At 42.6% G+C, this 19,404-nt stretch overlaps 1 protein-coding gene across 1 annotated transcript in view; it reads right to left on the reverse strand.

Moving 5' to 3' along the window:
* The window catches only part of ches1 (checkpoint suppressor 1), a 72,236-nt gene extending 60,941 nt beyond the window's left edge, over positions 1 to 11,295 (reverse strand). The window contains exon 1 of the mRNA XM_037750076.1: positions 10,925 to 11,295. The gene's annotated coding sequence lies outside the window, so the exon portion shown is untranslated. The remainder of the gene's footprint in view (positions 1 to 10,924) is intronic.
* Between the last annotated feature and the right edge of the window lie 8,109 nt (positions 11,296 to 19,404).

A 19,404-nucleotide genomic window follows, 5' to 3' on the forward strand; every position in this document is an offset into this window, starting at 1 on the left:
AACAAAAATCGCAATAAATCATAATATGAAATCGTAATACTTGCAGAATTGCAATACTTAAAAATCGCAATACATATCGAATCGCCACCCAAGTATCGTGATAGTATCGAATCGGGAGATAGGTGTATTGTCCCAACCCTATTGTCCCTTGAGGCTTGCCATACCCCTGTGCTCCTGTAACTCTGCACAGCAACCCCCTGCGGACAACATTACCAAGCACAGAATACAGTAACAGGAAAGTGACATTGAATACTACTTGAAAAAGTGTGTTTCATCAGGACTGCAGTCGGCTCAGCCCATCTGTGTACTGAATTCTTTATAGGTTATCACAGGAACAAGGCTCCTGTCCTCTCTACCTCTATCCCTTTGTGCACAGCGGTGTTTCACAAACACAAACAGCGAGCTGGGAAGGACATTTGGGGTTCTGTAGAAGATGAATTAAGCATCGGTTTTAGGTAAACATGCACCTGTCCAACTAGCCCAAGGCCACATTCAGACCGACTTGAACCTGGTGTGAATAAACGCAGCACTCTCATTCGTTTCAATAGTCCGTGGGTGCAGCTGGGGGTGCCAACGCCGAAGGCTCCAGCAAAACAATGCAGGGCTGTCCAGCAGAAAAGCTGAACAAGGCTCAACTTTGGCTGCAACGTGACGCCATTCAGCAAGGCGCTGCGATGGCCAATCAAGTACAGATGAAATAATTGCTGCCATGATGACGTTCCAGAGTTGTAAACTCTTGTATGTGAGTATTACAAACCATTGGTGATTTGGCTTCTGATAAACCTTTACATGCATTGATCTGTTACTCCAACTGGACTTCCTGGATCCAATTTCATGTCTCACTGGTACCTTAAGGCCGTGACACTCCAAGCCATTTTGGGGCCATCGGTGAGAGTCTGTCAACCTAGTTTTTGCAGTGTGTACCGCATCGTCGGCTCTAGTCTGCCCCGTGTTGAAGGCTTTTTGGCCGATTCAGCATGTTAAATTTGCGGCGGAGCCCGTTGTTGAGAAAAATCACTGATTGGCTGTTCAGCTTAAACAAATCAGTTCACGACAAGAAAAACGGAAGTGAGGAAAGTAACGCAACGAGATAAGCCAAGAGGGAAAACACAGACGGTTCTTCTAATTTTTCATCTTCATCTCATCTGATCTGATCATTCCAATACACGGATAATTTCAAAATGACATGGCCATCTGGAATCGTCGCCAACGCAACTTGCAATTTTTAGGTTGTAGCAGGCTCATTTTTAAAGCTAGAGTGAATATACTGGCATCATATGAAACTAAATATTGACGAGGAAAAATTGCATAGCCATTTTCAAGGGGTCCCCCTGACCTCTGACCTCAAAATATGTGAATGAAAATGGGTTCTATGGGTACCCATGAGACTCCCCTTTACACTTTATGATAATCACATACAGTTTGGGGCAAGTCATAGTCAAGTCAGCACACTGACAGCTGTTGTTGTCTGTTGGGCTGCAGTTTGCCATGTTATGATATGAGCATATTTGTTATGCTAAATGCAGTACCTGTGAGGGTTTCTGAACAATATTTGTCATTGTTTTGTGTTGTTAATTGATTTCCAATAATAAGTATATACATACATTTGCATAAAGCAAGCATATTTGCCCACTCCCATGTTGATAGGGGTGTTAAATACTTGACAAATCTCCCTTTAAGGTACATTTTGAACAGATAACATATCTGCAATTAATCGCGATTAACTATGGACAGTCATGCGATTAATCATGATTAAATATTTTAATCGATTGCCAGCCATAGTTTAAATATGTTTTTTTCTGTTATCTGTGACAGTAAAAGTACAGTCAGTTAGACATTGTCTCATACGTGTACACACACACACACACACAATCATACATTACACATTTAATATGTGGGGCATGTATTAAAACAAAAAAATGAGCCTCCTGAAGACTCAATAATTACATTTTCTATAAAACAGAAATAATGAACTTCACTGGTTCAGCATTACTAAAAACAAAGTGCTGCATGCTGTAAAACCACCATGAAATCAATAAAAGACATTTTAAAAATTGAGTTAAAAGCAGTGGTCTCTGTTTTTTTTCTTGTTTTTTTTTCTACTTTACTTCTTTGCATTAGTCAGTGACGTCACATGTCAGCCCCCTCCTGTCTCCTCCGTCTTCGCCGTCTCTTTCCACTGTGTGCAGTGGAACAAAGCGGAGATGGCAGAGAAACTTATCTTTAAAAAGAAACTGCGATGTGTTGTGGAATAATTTGGTAAACTGTCACAGAGAGCGAATCCTATCTCGGAGAATGCCACTCACACACACGCAAGCTTACGAGCATGCACACACACACACACACACACACACGCGGGGACTTTGGTGTTTACATCATATGGGAAGGTATTTTTTCCCCTCACATTGCCAGGGAACAGGCCCACGCATGGACACACAGACGCTGACTAAGGCCCTAAGACTGCTGGTAGGGGGGTGGGGGGTGAGTGTGTGCACATGTGTGTGTGTGTGCACATATGTATATAATTACTTGTTGAAGTGAAGTTCGGACATAATGTGGACTATGATTTATTTTGCTGTTATGGTCCGAATGTGGGTTTTGTCTTTGTGTTTATTTATGCATGTGTGTGTGTGTTTGTGCAGTGGTATCAAATCATCCTGTTCAGTGTTAAGCTGTTGTGTGGTTAGAGGAATGTACAGTGGACTGTTTGGTCCTAGATTAACTAATGCTAATCAGTTTATTAGGAAAATCTGCATATTTTATGTGTGTGCAAGTGTATTCATACCATTTTGTATGTGTGTCGCTGCTCTGCTCATAAACTGTTAAGTCACCGTGTGGTGCGATTTCCCTTCGGTTTGGGGTTTGAGGTTAGAGAAAGATGAAGAGGGAGAGGACGGCAGAAAGACAAAGTGTGCGTCTTTGTGTGTTTTCAGGTCCGTTAAAAGCTTCCAGTTCTCCCATCCAACGTCAGATGGCTGATGTTCAGAGCCTCAACCACAACGCTCGGCGAACACAACAGGCGGCCTATTCAACCCAAGACACAAATAGAGCACTCCTCCTCTGTGCTTAAAACCCCGTCGCTCAAACGGCGAGCTAAAAACAGATATTTTTTTTGTCGAGAGCTGAAGAAGGCCAACCGCCGAAATCGCTCCTCTTTCTCCATGACGCTGTGTTTTCTCTTGCTAAAAATAAGAACTGGCACGTCCGCGGCATCTGCGGAGACGAGCGAGCATCATCTCACCCTCCTTCCCATTCACTGCCTGCCTGCGATTGTTGGCGAGTCTCGGGATGAGAATCAAACGAAAGGTCAGGCAGTCGCAGACGGAGGGCAACGAGGCGATGGAGTTACCAGTTGGGAGACACTGGGATATTCATTTCAAATAGGAGGGGTGCCGCAACAGGCTGCAACTGTCTGTGTGTGCTGCACGAGCATCTTTAACCCTCTGAGACCCACAATAAACCCATTTAGGGAGGTACAGGGGGGCTTTAGAGGGAGATAGCAGGAGAGCAGTAGAGGTCACATAGACGTGGTGTACATCATCTGAAAGCTAGGAACCTGAAGATTTATTTGATGCCCCTCAGCACTGTGTGTCAAGTTGTTCTAGTAATAAATCAGAAATAAACAAGTGTATAAGGGCTGAGAACATTATGATCGAAGTATATGATGATCATTCCCATGCTCTATTATGTCTCATAAGTTGTTGCAGCAATCTTTTGGTTGATACCATTTGTTACACAGATTTGGTGGTAATTTTAACCATTTTTTACCACTCGAGAATTGATAAAAAGTTATCAATAATCCATCCAAAATTCCACATTAAGACACCAAGACCTTGAGGAACATCATAGAAAAAGCCATGCTGTGATTTGGTATCAAAAACTTTTGACATTTTGAGATTTCTGCAAGAATTGCGTTTTTCGGCGATTGGATGGCGAGCACTTCTGTTCTGGAAACTACTCAGAAACCCCCTTATTGTTAATCTACCCAGGAAAGCCATCCATCCTCTGAATGCTCTAGGTCTGTAGTTTGTGGCTGTACAGTTTCATGAGGCTGTGATTATCCTAGAGGTCACAACAGGTCATTTATTAAAAAAATGCCTCATTATATGAAATGGCTACTATGGGGACTAACATCATCACACATGAATATAATTGAGCTCATTGGATCCACAAGAGTCTCAGCTTTACAGTGATACCCAATGTATGTAATCCAAGACTGTTTAGGGACCCCAGTATGCAGAAATATTTAAACACACCATTTTAGAATAGGCAAAAATAACACATTTATACTGCATGCAAAAAACTGCATGGTTTTTGCATGTGATTATCATAAAGTGGACATGTCTGTAAAGGGGAGACTCATGGGTATCCATAGAACCCATTTACATTCAGATCAGAGGTCAATGGACCTCTTTGAAAATGGTCATGCCAATTTTTCCTCGCCAAACTTTTGCCTAACTTTGGAGCGTTATTTAGCCTCCTTCCCAACAAGCTAGTATGGCATGTTACCTATGGATTCCTTAGGTTTTCTATTCTCAGATGATATCCGTACCTTCACTCTGTACCTCTAAAACTGAACCTGCTACAGCCTCTGAAAGACAGTAAAATCGGTCTCAGGGGGTTAAACGCCTCATGTTGCTAAGAACAACACATAGAGCACAATTAAGTAGCTTTTAGCTGTGAAGACTTTTCACTTTAAGGAGGAAGGAAAAACGGGAAAAATACAAGGAGGAGTAAACACATTATATAAATCAGATGGTTCCTGAGGTCATTTTTGTCTCCACACACGATTATGCATGCCAACACACACACACACACACACACACCGTGTATGGCTGCATCCACTTATGACATCACTCTAGATAGCCAGAAAGACAGTCAGAGAGAGCCAAGCTGACGTCATCCCATTCACTCAATGTCAATTACGTAATCACGGGATCCAACGCCTGCAGGACGGGCATGCTGTGTGTGTGTGTGTGTGTGTGTGTGTGTTTTTTTGTGCGATCGCATGCGGGGCAAGAACACATAATTGCAATCTCATGTGTGAGAGGAGACATAAAATGAGGCATGCTGATGACATCATTAGCGGGAGGCGGCCTGGCGTGAGCGCGGCGGCCGTGACACGGTGTGAGTGTTTGGGTAGAAGAGGAGGAGACAGGAGCGCTGCAAACAGAGGAGTTATGCAACGCAAATCCAACTCAACAGACTAGAAAGGGCCTCTTTTTTTTTTGCCTTTTCTCTGTGTGTACAGTGCGTACGCTGTGTCGGTATGTGTGTGTGTCTTAAGTGACTTTTCTCTAGCACTTTTACTTGAGGCGAAGAGTGCATTAAAAACACACAAGCACTCAAGCATACTGCTGAAATGCACACTGAAACACACATGCATATACATGCACACTCACTCTCCCCCCCCACTTATAAACAAAGCTTCCTAAGGACAGGAAATCCTTCCACCCACGTTCCTGTGTTGCTTGGCAACCGGAGCAGCGTCACCGTGTGCATGCCTCCACCGCTGAAAACAACACACACAAAGACAGAGACACAAACTGCAACTCCTTGAACTCCGCTCCTTTAAAAGGACCAAAAAGAAAAGCAGCAGATAGCCAAAGCTGAGCGGGCTGATACTCGCTACAGCTGCCCTCCGATTCGTCAACTATGGATCCAAACCAAACATGACATCACCCCTTGTAAACATAAAACACTTTTTCCCCCCATTTATAAAATCTATTTTTACACCCACTGACGTCTTTCTGTGCGCGACCGTGCACGCGACTGTGCTCTGTGTATTTCCGTGCGTGCACTTGTGTGCCACAGTGTGAGGATGTGGCCAGCAGTAGCTCAGCACGACTAAGTAGAGAGAGGCTAATTGAGCAGAGGTACTGCCCATCACTGTGGACAATGAGTCCATTTCAAATCAGCAGGAGGCCTATTGAAGACAATTAGAACCTGGGGGATACAGAGGAGCATTATTCTTCTAAGCCATTTTGGCCACTTAGGCCAGATGTGTTTCCACTGCGATTTAAAACCCCGCTTTTAACTCTCCGGTTGTTTTAACATATGAAGCAGTGCATGAAAGGCAAAGGTCACCTTCCAACAAATTAAAAGAAATTAATTTATGACTGCAAACTCAGTCATGAACTCATCACAGAGAAAGAGTGGTGCAGCAACCACACAGTTTCTTAAAAGTCCATGAAGTTTCACCTGTGTATAATCCAACTGTTTTATAGTGAAACAATTGCATCCAAAAGTCACTTCCATCACAGTTGGTGCAAGTAACAGGAAAGCAATGGCAGTGAAGATACACCCTGTTTTTGTTGTATTGCCTAATCCTAAAATTTCCGCCCAGATTACTGTCATTGTTTTGAAAGTCAACACAAGTCACAGTTGAGTTTTACAACATAGTAAGGGAGCTGGGAAGAAATTTGGAGATTTGAGGGCGTCGCTGGTTCCTTAAACGCAGCTCATGAAAGGGTTAAATATTGGACATTTTAGAGCCATATTGCAATACTTTTGCTTCAATACACTTGGGTTATGATGCATGAGTTGTTTAGAGAAATTTCACAAATGCTTAAAAATATTTTTGGGGAGCGTCCTGGAGGCCTGGCGGATAAGATGCATAACATAAAACCACAACGTCCTTGGTTCGATTCCAATGAAGTACCATGTCTTACACCTCTCTTCTATTCAGGGACCACTATGACCTACAAGGGGAGGGTCACATGGGGTAGCCAAGCTACTGCTAGTACTACTGCTAACAAGCTAATCTGCTAGCATGATTACTGCTGAATGACCACTATTGGTTGCAGGGTTCTAGACCTTTGAATCACATCTTTGATTTGTTCAGCAATGTACAAAGGTCTAGTGTTGTGCAGTCAACCTATCAGAGCTTTGTGGGCCGATTCCAATTTCCGATTTTTTTAAGTCTTCAGATTTTGGCTAATTGAGATTTTCTTTTTTCCTAAGAACCAAAACATAACACAAACATTTTTGGAACTTTTCTTTAATGCACAATTCAACTGTATGTTCATAAATTATGAACATGATATGTAAACAGAATTTGCATAACACAGAAGAATCAGAGAAATTATTAGCTAATCTATACTGTGTATGTAGGCCTACTATAGAGTCAACTGTTTATTATCTATCTAAAACTATGTATTTATTCATCTGTTTATTTATACAAAACTATTTAGAATCGATTTAGAAGAATGAAAAGGTGTGTGTATTATATTATATTAACTCTTAACTCTTAACTACGGCGAGCGGCGTCCTCCTTCCTGCCCCTCACCTACTGACTTCTCACAGCGCAAAACGAGAGGGAGAAACCCTGCGCTGTTGGCAGAAGAGCACGTCTCTACGATTACTCTGAGCAGCATGCATGGGAATGAATGAATTATATTATAATATATTGAATATGTTTCTTGCTTTTTCCCTAATTGTCGAAATAAGTCTATAAATTTGTAGCTTTTTAGGAAAAAATCGCTAAGAGGGTCTGAAAAGTTGCTAAATCTACAGAGAAAGTCGCCAAGTTGGCAACACTGTGTGTGTGCAGTGAGTTGTTTTTAAGTTACAATGGATACATTTCAGTAAGAACTGATTATTAAAAAATTATATTTATTGTCTTTTTACTACAACGGCATTAAGCTGTGCGCTTTCTCCAGCCAGCAGAGTTGGCGGAAGATGTTTTACAATTTTTTCCAGGGAAAGTTCAAAGTTTTGCGTTTCTTCACTGATCACCTTCTTCTATGTTATTTTGGAGAGATCTTTAGTCAAGTTTTCATTGACTGAAAGATGAATGGTTAATGACTGAAGTTGCTTTAATCAGTTTTCTCTTTAGGGGGTTGTGGGGTGGACGATGCTTTTAATTAGTTTCACTATATTTAGCGGGCTTGGATCCAGTGGGAATCAAACCCCTGACAACGGCAGTGGCAGCAGATGTACTGTACTGAGACAGAAGTGTCTCACTCTTACTATAGATGCACAGTGGCTCTATCTTTACATTAATGCAGCTTTCGGAAACACAACAACTCATTGTATTATATGACCATATAACAAAGGTACAACACCATGAACCTTTTAGCAGTGACATACCAAGATACAATGTCAACACTGTACCTTCTATGTCCTCTTTCCACTGAGTAAACACGCTCTAAGTCCATCATACCAGCCTGCTAGCCTGTTATCAGGCCATCAAATATGCGTTATTGGTCGCTATAAGCGCCATAGATGTGGTGCAATAGGGGCCTACTACATCTAACAGTAGGTTTTATCATCTACTCACATAGTAGATTATCGAAAAAAAGGTATAAAAGAACACAACAGCGACCGTAGTAATTATGGACGCAAAACTTAGGATTTTCACCCAGGACGCCGGGGATCGCATCACGTGTATAACCAACAACGTGTAGTTGTCTTTGTGGTCACAAGCATTAAGTTTCAAGTTCACTCTTGAAACATAGTTATGTTAAGTCAAAACATGATGGTTGCCTAAACCTAAAGAGGTTGTAGTTTTGTCGCCTAAACCTAATTAAAAGTTTTTGTCGCCTAAACCCAAAGAAGTTGTTTTGTCGCCTAAACCCAAAGAAGTTGTTTTGTTGCCTAAACCCAAAGAATTTGTAGTTTTGTTGCCTAAACCTACAGAAGTTGTAATTTTGTTGCCTAAACCTAATTAGATGTTTTTGTTTCTTAAACCTTAAGAAGTTGTACTTTTGTTGCCTAAACCTAAAGAAGCCTTTTTGTTTGTGTTCAAAAGGTGACGTTTCATTGTTTTACAACATGTTAGAAAGAGTTGCTTTAAAGTTTCACTTTCACTTTAACAACATAGTAGGCGTAGTAGGCTCCTAATGACCCACATCTATGGTGCTTATAGCGACCTATAACGCCTATTTAATGGCCTGATAACAATGGAATCGAGTGCTCATACCTATACAACTAAAAACGTCAAGATATTTTAAGCACTTTTGCTGACAAGGTGCTCTTCTGTAGTGTTTACCTTTTAATACTGTATGTACTTCCGCAGTACACATTCTTTCTGACTGTGCATTTTAGACACTCTGCCATATGGCTCATGGGCCACAGCTGACCAGAGCATAGCAGTGGGTCATAGTGTAGCTCCAGGCACGGCTAATACAATCAGAAATATTAAAAAGATCCATTTTTGAGTATTTACGCTGAATAAATCATGCGCTGGCGTCTGTGCTTTTATTCAAAACACAGACTATTCAATTCATTCACACATGAATTATAGATCCATTATGGACTGTTTTAGCTGTGTTGAGGGAATCAGACTAACAACAGTTGTTCTGAGAGCACTAACCCACTGAGCCATCCATACCAATTATCTGTGTCTGGGGTGGAGTCTGAATTCAATATTCAATTTACGCAATTCAGTCTCACATCACAAGAGCTTCCAACTGAAAAACGGCTGGTGTCAAAAGAGCCGTAACGGACAAAAAACAGCGCGGGCTTCCTCCGAGGAACTCAACTGTCTCCAAAGTGAAAAAGGAGCGGGCTAACTGAACGTCACGCCACAGGGGTGTCCATTGAGAGACAGGGAGAGGTGGAGGGGGCGAGAACTCCATTGAGTGCAGCCATGGGGGGTCAATATGTGAATGAACGTTTGGCATGGAGGTGAATTATGAATGAGCAGCACTCCGAGCACTCCTGGAGAGAGCATGTCAGCCCCCGTCTCCTTCGCTCCATCTCTCCTCCACCTCCTGTCCTAAAATCATCATCCCTTCCTTCCTCTCTCGTCTCCGTTTCATCCCTCGCTACTGGATTAATCTCCTCATCTGCTTTATTCTCTCGGTCATCTGATCGCTTTTCCTCCCTCCCTACAGCCTCCCCCCCTTACTTAACCCTCCTCCACCTCCTGTCTCCAGACCAAAGGGGGTGGGGAGGGGGGGCGGAGGTAGACACACATGCCGTCTGTCTGAAGAGACGACAGAGCATTCTTTCCCTGCACATACATATTTACACAGCCTCAGATGGGTACACACACACACACACACACAGTAGCAAAAGATAATATAAAAGCAAACAGTCCTGCACGTGCAAAGGCAGACGCGTGCATTAAGTGAAACGCTCTCGGGCACTGACACACACACACACACACACACACACACACACACACACAAACACAAACACACATTTCTCCCAGCTGTTCTGCTGGCCACAGAGCTTGTGTGTGTGTGTGTGTGTGCGCGTGTGTGTGTGTGTATTCGCCTGTGTGTAATCCAATGTGCTGCTGCTCAGCCTGTGCCACGCTCTCTCCTCTGTTGCTGTGCGTCTGATCAGATCTGCCTCCCCTCAACCTGTTTGCAGTATATGGCACACACACAGACACACACATGCACGCACACTCTCACACACACATATATCCACAGGCACGAGAAGCTGCTACTACGTAGGTATCAAGCCTCATTCAGTGTCAAGAGAGAAAACAGAAAATCCAAAGACTGTGTGTGTTATGCACTGAAAACTCTGCACACACACACACTCACACACACAGAGAGTGAAGCAAAGGGGGGGTAAAAATGGACTCTTTAAAGAGAGCGTTACCCAAACCTCCCCTTTTCTTCTAACTTAAAGTAGCCTACCTGAGAAGTGTGTGTGTGTGTGTGTTGGAATGGGATCACGCTGTTCCCTAAAAAAAAAAAGTATCCACTCCTTTTGATCCCTTCACTCCAGTTTGCAGCAGGTCAGCTCCGGCTCGCTTACACACTTTAGCCCCCCTTTTATGCTTGTGGAAAAACAAGCCTAAAAACTCACACACACACAAATGTATATATAGGCTGCTGCTACACACACACACTTACACACACATTTGCCCACCCCTCACACACACACCTCCACTCTCTCCCTTTAAGTGCAGCAGCGCCATGCAGCACATGTCAACACCCCACATAAAGCCCCATAAAGTCACCTTAGGATCCTTCTGTTGTCCCAGACGAGCCCCCTTTTTCTCAGTCTTCCTCTCCTCTGTCACACTTCTCTCTCCTCTCTCCTCCTCTCCTCTCCTCTCCTTCCTTCCTTCCTTCCGTGCTGTCCGTCCGTCCTTCCTTCCTCTCTCTTCTCTTCTCTCTCTTCGTCTCGGTGCTCGGTCAGTTCCCAGTGTTTTTCCCGAGCCCCTCCATATCCGCCCCGCACAGTCGTTTCTACCACCGAGAGGAGCGTACCTTCACACACACTCACACGCACACGCTGCGTTCCTATAGTCTCTCTCTCTCTTCCTCTCTGTTTATCTCCTCTCTCTCTCTCTCTCTCTGCGCTCTCTCTGTGTGTGTGAGGTGCGTGTTCGTGTGCGTGACTGTGTGTGTGTGTGTGTGTGTTTCTGTGTTGCTCTGCTTTGCCCCGCCAGCAGCAGCAGCAGGAGGACTTCCCCCGGCGCCCGCCCTGGGTCCTAGCGCCGGTTGGGTTCACTGAAAGAATGCCATTGTGTACGGAAGGTACAACACAAAGATCGTCTATGATTTTTGACAAGACGATTCACACTTTGGTTGCGTCCGAAATTCCATACTAGCGTGCTATTTAGTACGCTAGAACAGTATATGAGATATTTTAGTATGAAACCAATAGTACGCAAATTGCATACTATTTCTAGTGAATATATATATATTTTTTTTTTTTCAAAATGACAGTATACATAGTAACAGCAGAAAACATTAAAAACATTGACATATAGAAGAAGCATATAGCGAAAACATAAACAGAGAGCTGTGCCAAATATAAAAGGACAACAGAAATGAAACAAATTTCTTTCATAAATACAAAGAAATTAGGCTTTTTTTTGGTAAATTTACAATTGTGAATGTGGAATTTCGCGAGAATTAAAATTAAATTAATAAGAGAAAAAAAAGCATTACTGTCTTGTCACTGTAACCATAGCAACCAAATATAATATTTCTATAGTACAGTGCAAAATCTGAGAAAATGTTAATAAGTATAAAATTATTCACATCTTTCCACAATTCACATATTTCTAGTGAATATTACAGTATTGCTACGCTGGACACTATGACGTTCATAAATATCCCACAATGCAATGCGGTAGTGACGACAACATTCATATCGGATGTTGACGGACAGCTCTGTAACATCAATAACGCTTCAATTTAACTGTAAGTATTGGCTTCGTCCGAAATCATACTATGCACTACATACTAAATATGTGTGCTATCGTTCAACATACTTTTGTGTGAACAAACAGTAGTATGTATCTTTCTCGAGACGCACTGCCCAGTAATTTACATCATCACTTCATGAGAGCCTCCTTGCCGGTTGGAGGCGTGTAACCATGGTATCCTCATGTGACCAAAGTGACGGTTTGTGAGATTCAAGTCTGAATTAATTAAAAAATATATATTACGCCTGGCAAAGTGAAATCTTATACTTACACTTAAATTGAAGTGTTATTGATGTTACAGAGCTGTCCGTCAATGTCAGTTATGAACGTTGTGGTCACTACCGCATTGCATTGTGGGATATTTATGCTGCCGTAGTGTCCAGCGCTGCATACTGTAATATTTCACCAGAAATAGTGTGCAATTCACATACTATTGGTTTCATACTAAGGTTTCGGACATACTAAAATATCTCACATACAGTTCTAGCGTACTAAATAGCCTGCTAGTATGGAATTTCGGACGCAACCAAAGTGTGAATCGTCTTGTCAAAATCATAGACGATCTTTGGGTGTTGAACGATAGTACATATATTGAGTATGTAGTGCATAGTATGCGATTTTGGACGAAGCTATTGTGATTTTTTTCCTATATAGCCATGTCTAACAACATAAATAAATAAATAAATGAATAAAATGGAAGCTGTTTCTTAAGATAAAAAATAAAAACAAAAATCACAGAGAAAAAAAAACTTGAAGAACACAATAGATGTGTCTTCAGCAAAGTCTATTTTGGAGTATGCACATGAATGAAAAACATTGCATAAAATGCTTTACCCTTATGTGTAATTATTTTCAGTGCAGGGGAATTATACATTGGAAGCAGACAACTTTCCAGAAACCACAAACATAATTGCAAAATGCATCAAGACCGTACAAATCTGCTCGCTATAGGCTATATCGTCTTTAACTGGGAAAAAAAAGTGCAGTGCCACAGATAGCTGCTGTTTTACCCGTCTCAGGCTCATTTAGAGCAGTTACCATCCAAAAGGTAAAATGTAGGTTTTTTGTCAGTAAGTTGTGTTTGAGTCTGTACCCGAGTGGTCGCTATGGCAACAGCAGGGCAGGAGCAGAGGCAGGGAGCGATGCAAGGGTGTCGGAGCCGTTATAGACGGGAGGATGGAGGGGATATGTCCTCTGCACATGATCACATCTGTCTGACCTATTTGTTCAGATCGTAAATCATTATTTTCACGCTGTCTGTGATGAGGTCAGGGTCTACTCAAGCAGCCTTTAAAACCATTTTCTTTATATTGTGTGTGAAAATCCATCCCGTGTTACCCCCCACACACAAACACCTATAGGGCTCCGCTTCGCCCACTTCCAAAATAGTTTCTAAACTGCATTTTTGTGTGAAGCACAAGCAAAGACTGCAAATGTGAGATGTTTTTTTTATTCTTAACTAAGTGAGTCATCCTTTCAAACATAGTCAATCTTTGGTGCAGCTACCTTCTTCCTCATCTCCCTCCACCTCCCTCCCTTTTCTCCCTCCCATCCTTCCTCAGAGCGTCATCACGTTGCCATAGCAACTGCCCGCCTATGGGAGACAGAGATCAGATCATTATGGACCATGGGATCCAGAAACTGAAGGACATGATTTTTTTTTTTTCTTCTGCGAACACAGGAAGTGGGAACCCTTAACAGGAAAGCTTGAACTCATTCTTAGTTAAACAACCAGAGCAGCACTGCAGAAGGAAGTTTTTTGCTGAGTGCTGTTTGGGGGTAAAAAAAAGGAGCTCTGATGATCCATTTAAACCCTTCAAAAACACAAGTAATGCTTGTCTACTATCCCAGCATGTTGCTGAAAATAAAGCAAATTTGATTAGTTATGCAAATGGACTGTTTTTGAGATGTAAACACGTCGCCCCAAGAAACGGTTAACCAGAACTTGCTCGCACACTTCTGAATTAATGGATCTGACAGACGTGGCAGTGATCGGCCTACTGAAAGCCCACAGTCAGGAAATCCAAATGTGCTCTCATTTTATTTATGGGCCGGGAAATCGAAGTGGGAAAAGTGCATTGCGGCTTGTTCAAGTCGAGAGATGGAAGCACAAAATACACCGAGGAAACTGTTTTGTTTGATAAAGATCAAAGAGAATTGTTGGGAGAAAGAAGTGTGTTTACGAGTCCTCGAATCCAGACTGCCTCTCCCTGCCCCTATTATTAGTGGGAGGCCGTGCGTGTGTGTGTGTGTGTGTGTGTGTGTGAGTGTGTGTTTGTACTGAGAGCCCAGAGGGCTGCATTAAGCTGAAGTGACAGAGGGGATCTTTAAGATGTCTCCCAAAGTTTGCCATTGAGGGAGATCTTATCTCTGAGCCCCAAAAAGAGCCAACGAGAGGAGAGTAAGGAAGGGAGGGGAGAGGAGAGGAGAGGAGCGGAGAGTAGAGGAGAGGAGAGGAGAGGAGGGGAAAACAACAGAGAGCGAAAAAGCAAGCAGAGTCCAGGTAGCACGGTTAAGCGCAGAAATATATGACGATTTTAAGGGTCAACAAGTGGCAACAAAAAAATTGAATTGACTTAGCTGTTTATCTGAAGAAAATCAATCAAGTTAAAGTTGTAAAATTTCTGCATTCAAATTTCTAAAAATTACTCTACATATGTTATATGTATTTATTACACGGCTTTGTTGAATACTCGATTCTGATTGGTCAATCACGGCATTCTACGGTCTATTATTTCTTCATAGCAGGTCGTTGCTATGTATAACAGACCGTTGCTATGGGCACAGTTCTGATGTCGGACTCTGGTGGACCGTTTTTGTGTCAAATTATGACGTGTCTGGGTCCACGCGTCGGGGTTTGCATCGCCCTGTCGGGGTTTATTTCACAACAATGACACTGAACTGTACATTATCCCTTACATATTTTTTAGTTGTGTACTTACATTATCTCCAATGTTTCCAACAATGCTCAGACCCAGAGAAATCCTCAATTTTATTAATGGTAACGGGCCGTTTCATTTTGTCGCCTTTCAATGACAACATATCCACGTTGCCCCTTCGAGTTCCTGCTATTTCCGGGAAAACACGGGAAACACGGGATGATACGTCAGAGAGCGAGGAAGGAAGCCGGCGATCCAGCTTTGTGGCTAGACGCCCTACTGTTTACAATAGTGTTTTTGGGACACTCGTGACGGAGCAAGTTATTTTTAGTATGATTGTTTTGACCATGGTTCACAGCGCTGAGCTAACCCACGATGAAATTTGCCACATAACGTTAGCTAACGTTAAAGTACCATTAGCTGTATGGGCAGTCGACTCAGATAGCAAATTAAAGTTATGTTACTTGCGGCTATTTCATTACAATGAAATGACATAACGTGAATAAACGTGACTAAACAAGACTAATTGTAACGTAAATAAATTCCACGTCAGATAGATTTTCGGCAATGGCGAAGACGCCAACTCCCATGATCCCATGCTGCTTCACAACATCATCGATCTACTCATTCTATTATTATTTTGATTGAGAGCCCCCTAGCGTTAAGTCTGAGACTGATTATAGGTTGCCATAGGTTTACTATAGTAACCCTTTTGTAGATACTAATGAGGACTTCTAATCAACCCGGTCATAAATGTTGCTGTTATCGATCACAGAGATTCTTGAACTTGATTGTAGGGAGTAACCCAGGCAACCATCTGAGTCAGGCTGATTGCTGCTGTGTTTCAGTGCCAGACGACCACATGTGAAGTTTGAGCCCAAGTATGGCTGCAGATGTTGTAGATTTGGCTGAGGGTAAGGAGTTGGGTCAATTTCAGCTGGGAGTCAGACCCAGCAGTCAGGCTAGCTGAATGAGTCATACCCCATTTACACCTGGGTATATACATGTAATCTGTATCTGGATAAGACATCTGATCATGGGCCATTGCATTTACACATTGTATTAATAACTAAGGTAATGTTCTTGTTATCGCAATTCTGCCCACATTGTGATTGGGATCTCAATATGCACATTAGTTAGGCGAGGCTGGCGGACTTGTCAACAAACATGGTGCATTGTCGGGCAGATTTGTTTCTTAAAGGCCCCCCAAAAATATTCAAAAATATTTTGTCAATCAACTTTTTAACGTGAACACAAAATATTCTGCCAAAGTCACATCAATGTTTTGTCTGTGCTCTTCTCACTGGTTCGAAGTGGGTGGGGGTCAGTTGGCGAAGTTATGATGGAAGTTATGTCTGTTGAAGTTTCCAGCCTGCTGTCAGTCAAACGATCAAACAAACACCCACACGGCCCTGATGAAGCAGATTAGCATTTTTCTTTTTTAGAGTTTTTGTGTGTTTTTTTACTTTTAATAAATGATAACCAAGGATGTCTTTTTTAACTTACATTGCTGAACATTTGGTCTTGAATATTAAAATAGATAGAGAAATACCTAAGAATTCAGGAGCTTTCTTAAAGCTGGTCTGGCAAAAATGATAACATTTCATCATGAGTCTAGACATGAGTCCAGACCCCCTATTCGACTGTTATCAAGCCATTAAGTAGCTGTTATCGGTCGCTATAAACACCATAGATGTGGGTCAGTAGGGGCCTACTATGCCTACTGCGTTGTAAAAGTGAAAGTGAAACTTAAAGGACCAGTGTGTAACATTTCGGGGATCTATTAGCAGAAATGGAATATAATATTAATAAGTATGTTTTCTTTAGGGTATAATCGCCTGAAAATAAGAATTGAGTGAGCCCTTCATATCTACATAGTGAGCGGGTCATCTTCTCAGAGTCCGCCATATTTCTACAGTAGCCCAGAACAGACAAACCAAACTCTGTTAACTTTTCCTGCTTGGGCCGAAGTCAATAACCTTCGCTCGCGCAAAAAAAGGCTTCTTAGGTTAAGGATACAAAAACACTTGGTTGAGTTTAGGGGAAAAGTTTGTATAAAATTTTGTTTTGTTTGTTTAAAATAACTAAGTTTCAAAAGTGAAAGTGAAACTTAAAGGCCCAGACACAACAACCCGACATCAAAGAACTAGCGGCAACGAAGACCACCAGTTGAGTCGCCTCACGTCCCCTTTGTCTTGGCCAAAAAGTTGCACTCAAACACACTGCAAAGACTACAGCCGATGGCCAACTACCACGTACATTCCGTGTCTGCGTTAGAGGAAATAACCCTGTCTTATGTGTCCCATCCATCTTCTCCGACCTCCACCCCATATGGAGTTTCATGCTGTCTATACTACAGCGCCTGACTTCCGCTTCTGCTCCTGTCATAATTACTACAGTCGCTAGAAGTCGCTGGCTTCGGTGATTTACTATGTGAATAGATGATAAAACCTACTAGTGGGTGTAGTAGGCCCCTACTGACCCACATCTATGGGCTTACAGCGACCAATAACGCCTACTTAATGAACCTGATTTAAACCAAACTATTTGGCTACTTGGGAAGATGTTGCATTATTTATTATTATATTTATAAAGTTACAATGACTGTAATCCTGTGGTTTGACATTGATTTGCCCAGGTTTTAGCGGAGGTGTGGCGTGACCAGCAACATTATATACCCACACGATATTATTTACCCATGACCGATGTCTTTTAACGGTCACACAGGAGTTGAACTCCATCAGTCATCGGGTTTGTATGACAAACTTTTTGTTTGTTTGTTTGTTGCTGTTTCCTGCACTGCATGGCATCAATGTCCTTGCAATAAAATAATACTTTTATGACAAACGTTTTGTGTTCCAGTTATGTCACCAGGACCCAGCTGGACATTACAGGCTAAAACAAATGAACTGCAGTGGTCATTCTGGTGGGATTAAGAGTTAGAGATTACGGCTAATGGTAACGGGGTGAAACGGGGTTAAACGCTGAATCCAACATTCGCATGTGCACATTAAATACGCACACACAAAACACACGTGCACAGCCCTGAGACAGTGAGCGGCCTGGGAGGCGTCCGTCCATTCATGATCCTTCATTCTTTAAATGGTGCTGCCATCTTGGCCTGTCTACCCGGAGGCCTCAGCCGGGCAGAGGGGTGGGTCAGCAATCATGTGTGTGACAGGAAACAGGCAGGCGTATTGGCTGTCAATCAAACAGCCTCTTTATTTCCTCTCTCCGTTCTGTCGCTCCATGTGTGTTTCTCCACTTTTCACTGTCTCTTTTTTTCTCACCCCGTCTCTCCCTCAAGTCTGACAAGCAAAAGATTTTCACTTACTTCAGAGAGGGAAAATAAGTGAGAGGGGGGTGTTAGAGTCTCCCTGTCTCCTTTTACTATTCCCTCTCTTCTTCACACACACACATACACACACACACACACACACACTCTTTGTCTCATATGTCTGAAAGACAGCTCGCTGTGGTTTGTCATTGTAACACTTTAGTGGACTGTGTTTCCAAATCATCCCTTACACTTTTTCTGCAGACAGGCAGACACATTCCTCAGAAGACAGGCTAAGAGAGAGAGAGAGAGAGAGAGAGAGAGAGAGGAAGTTGTATACTCTCTCGCTCTCTCTTTCCAAATGCAGCTGAGTGCTCCACACGGATCGATAGTAATCCTCGGTGGGAGCCGTTTATTTTGGAATGTGTGTGAGGCCCAGTGGGTGACAGAATCCACATTCACACTCACACATGCGTGCGACATTATAAATCTCGCTACAGCTGGAGTTGGTGCTGCCGAGCTTGCACACATAAGCACAACGCCGCACGCACTGGTGCAGACAAACTGACACAAGATCTTACGCACGCCGACAAGTACACACTCAACGCGCTCAGGGCCCGACAAGCAAAGCCTCCCGTTGGGCTGGGCTCTCGTCTCTCCTCCACTGAGCAGAACTCACAGGGCTCCAGGCTGGAGGAGGGGGACCCAGTGTGTCTCAACACCGTCCCCTGCCAAGGTCTCTGTTTCTGGGGATGGCAGCTCTCAGCAGCTGGCTAGGCTGGAGCTCTCTGTATGCTGACTCCAAGCCGCTGGCTGTCGAGTCCTGCCAGGAATTTATAATTCCACAATCACAGAGGAACTTTTTTTTTCCCCCTGACCAATATAAGAAGGGATTATGTTTTTTTTATAATTCAGATGCAGTACGAAAAACAGTTCAAATTTGTTATTTTTTGTTATTTCGTGACAAAATCAATTAATTTCAGTGAGTTGTAGGGGTGAAGTAAATCTAATAAAAACACAAATTTAAGTCGTTGACTAATAGCAGACTGTCCTGACAGTGCTGACCGTTGAGGGAAGCTAAGCTAATAAGCTATGGTAGCTTATGTTACATTTATATATTTAGA

This window comes from Sebastes umbrosus, chromosome 18 (assembly GCF_015220745.1).
Source record: "Sebastes umbrosus isolate fSebUmb1 chromosome 18, fSebUmb1.pri, whole genome shotgun sequence".
Taxonomy (NCBI): Eukaryota; Metazoa; Chordata; class Actinopteri; order Perciformes; family Sebastidae; genus Sebastes; species Sebastes umbrosus.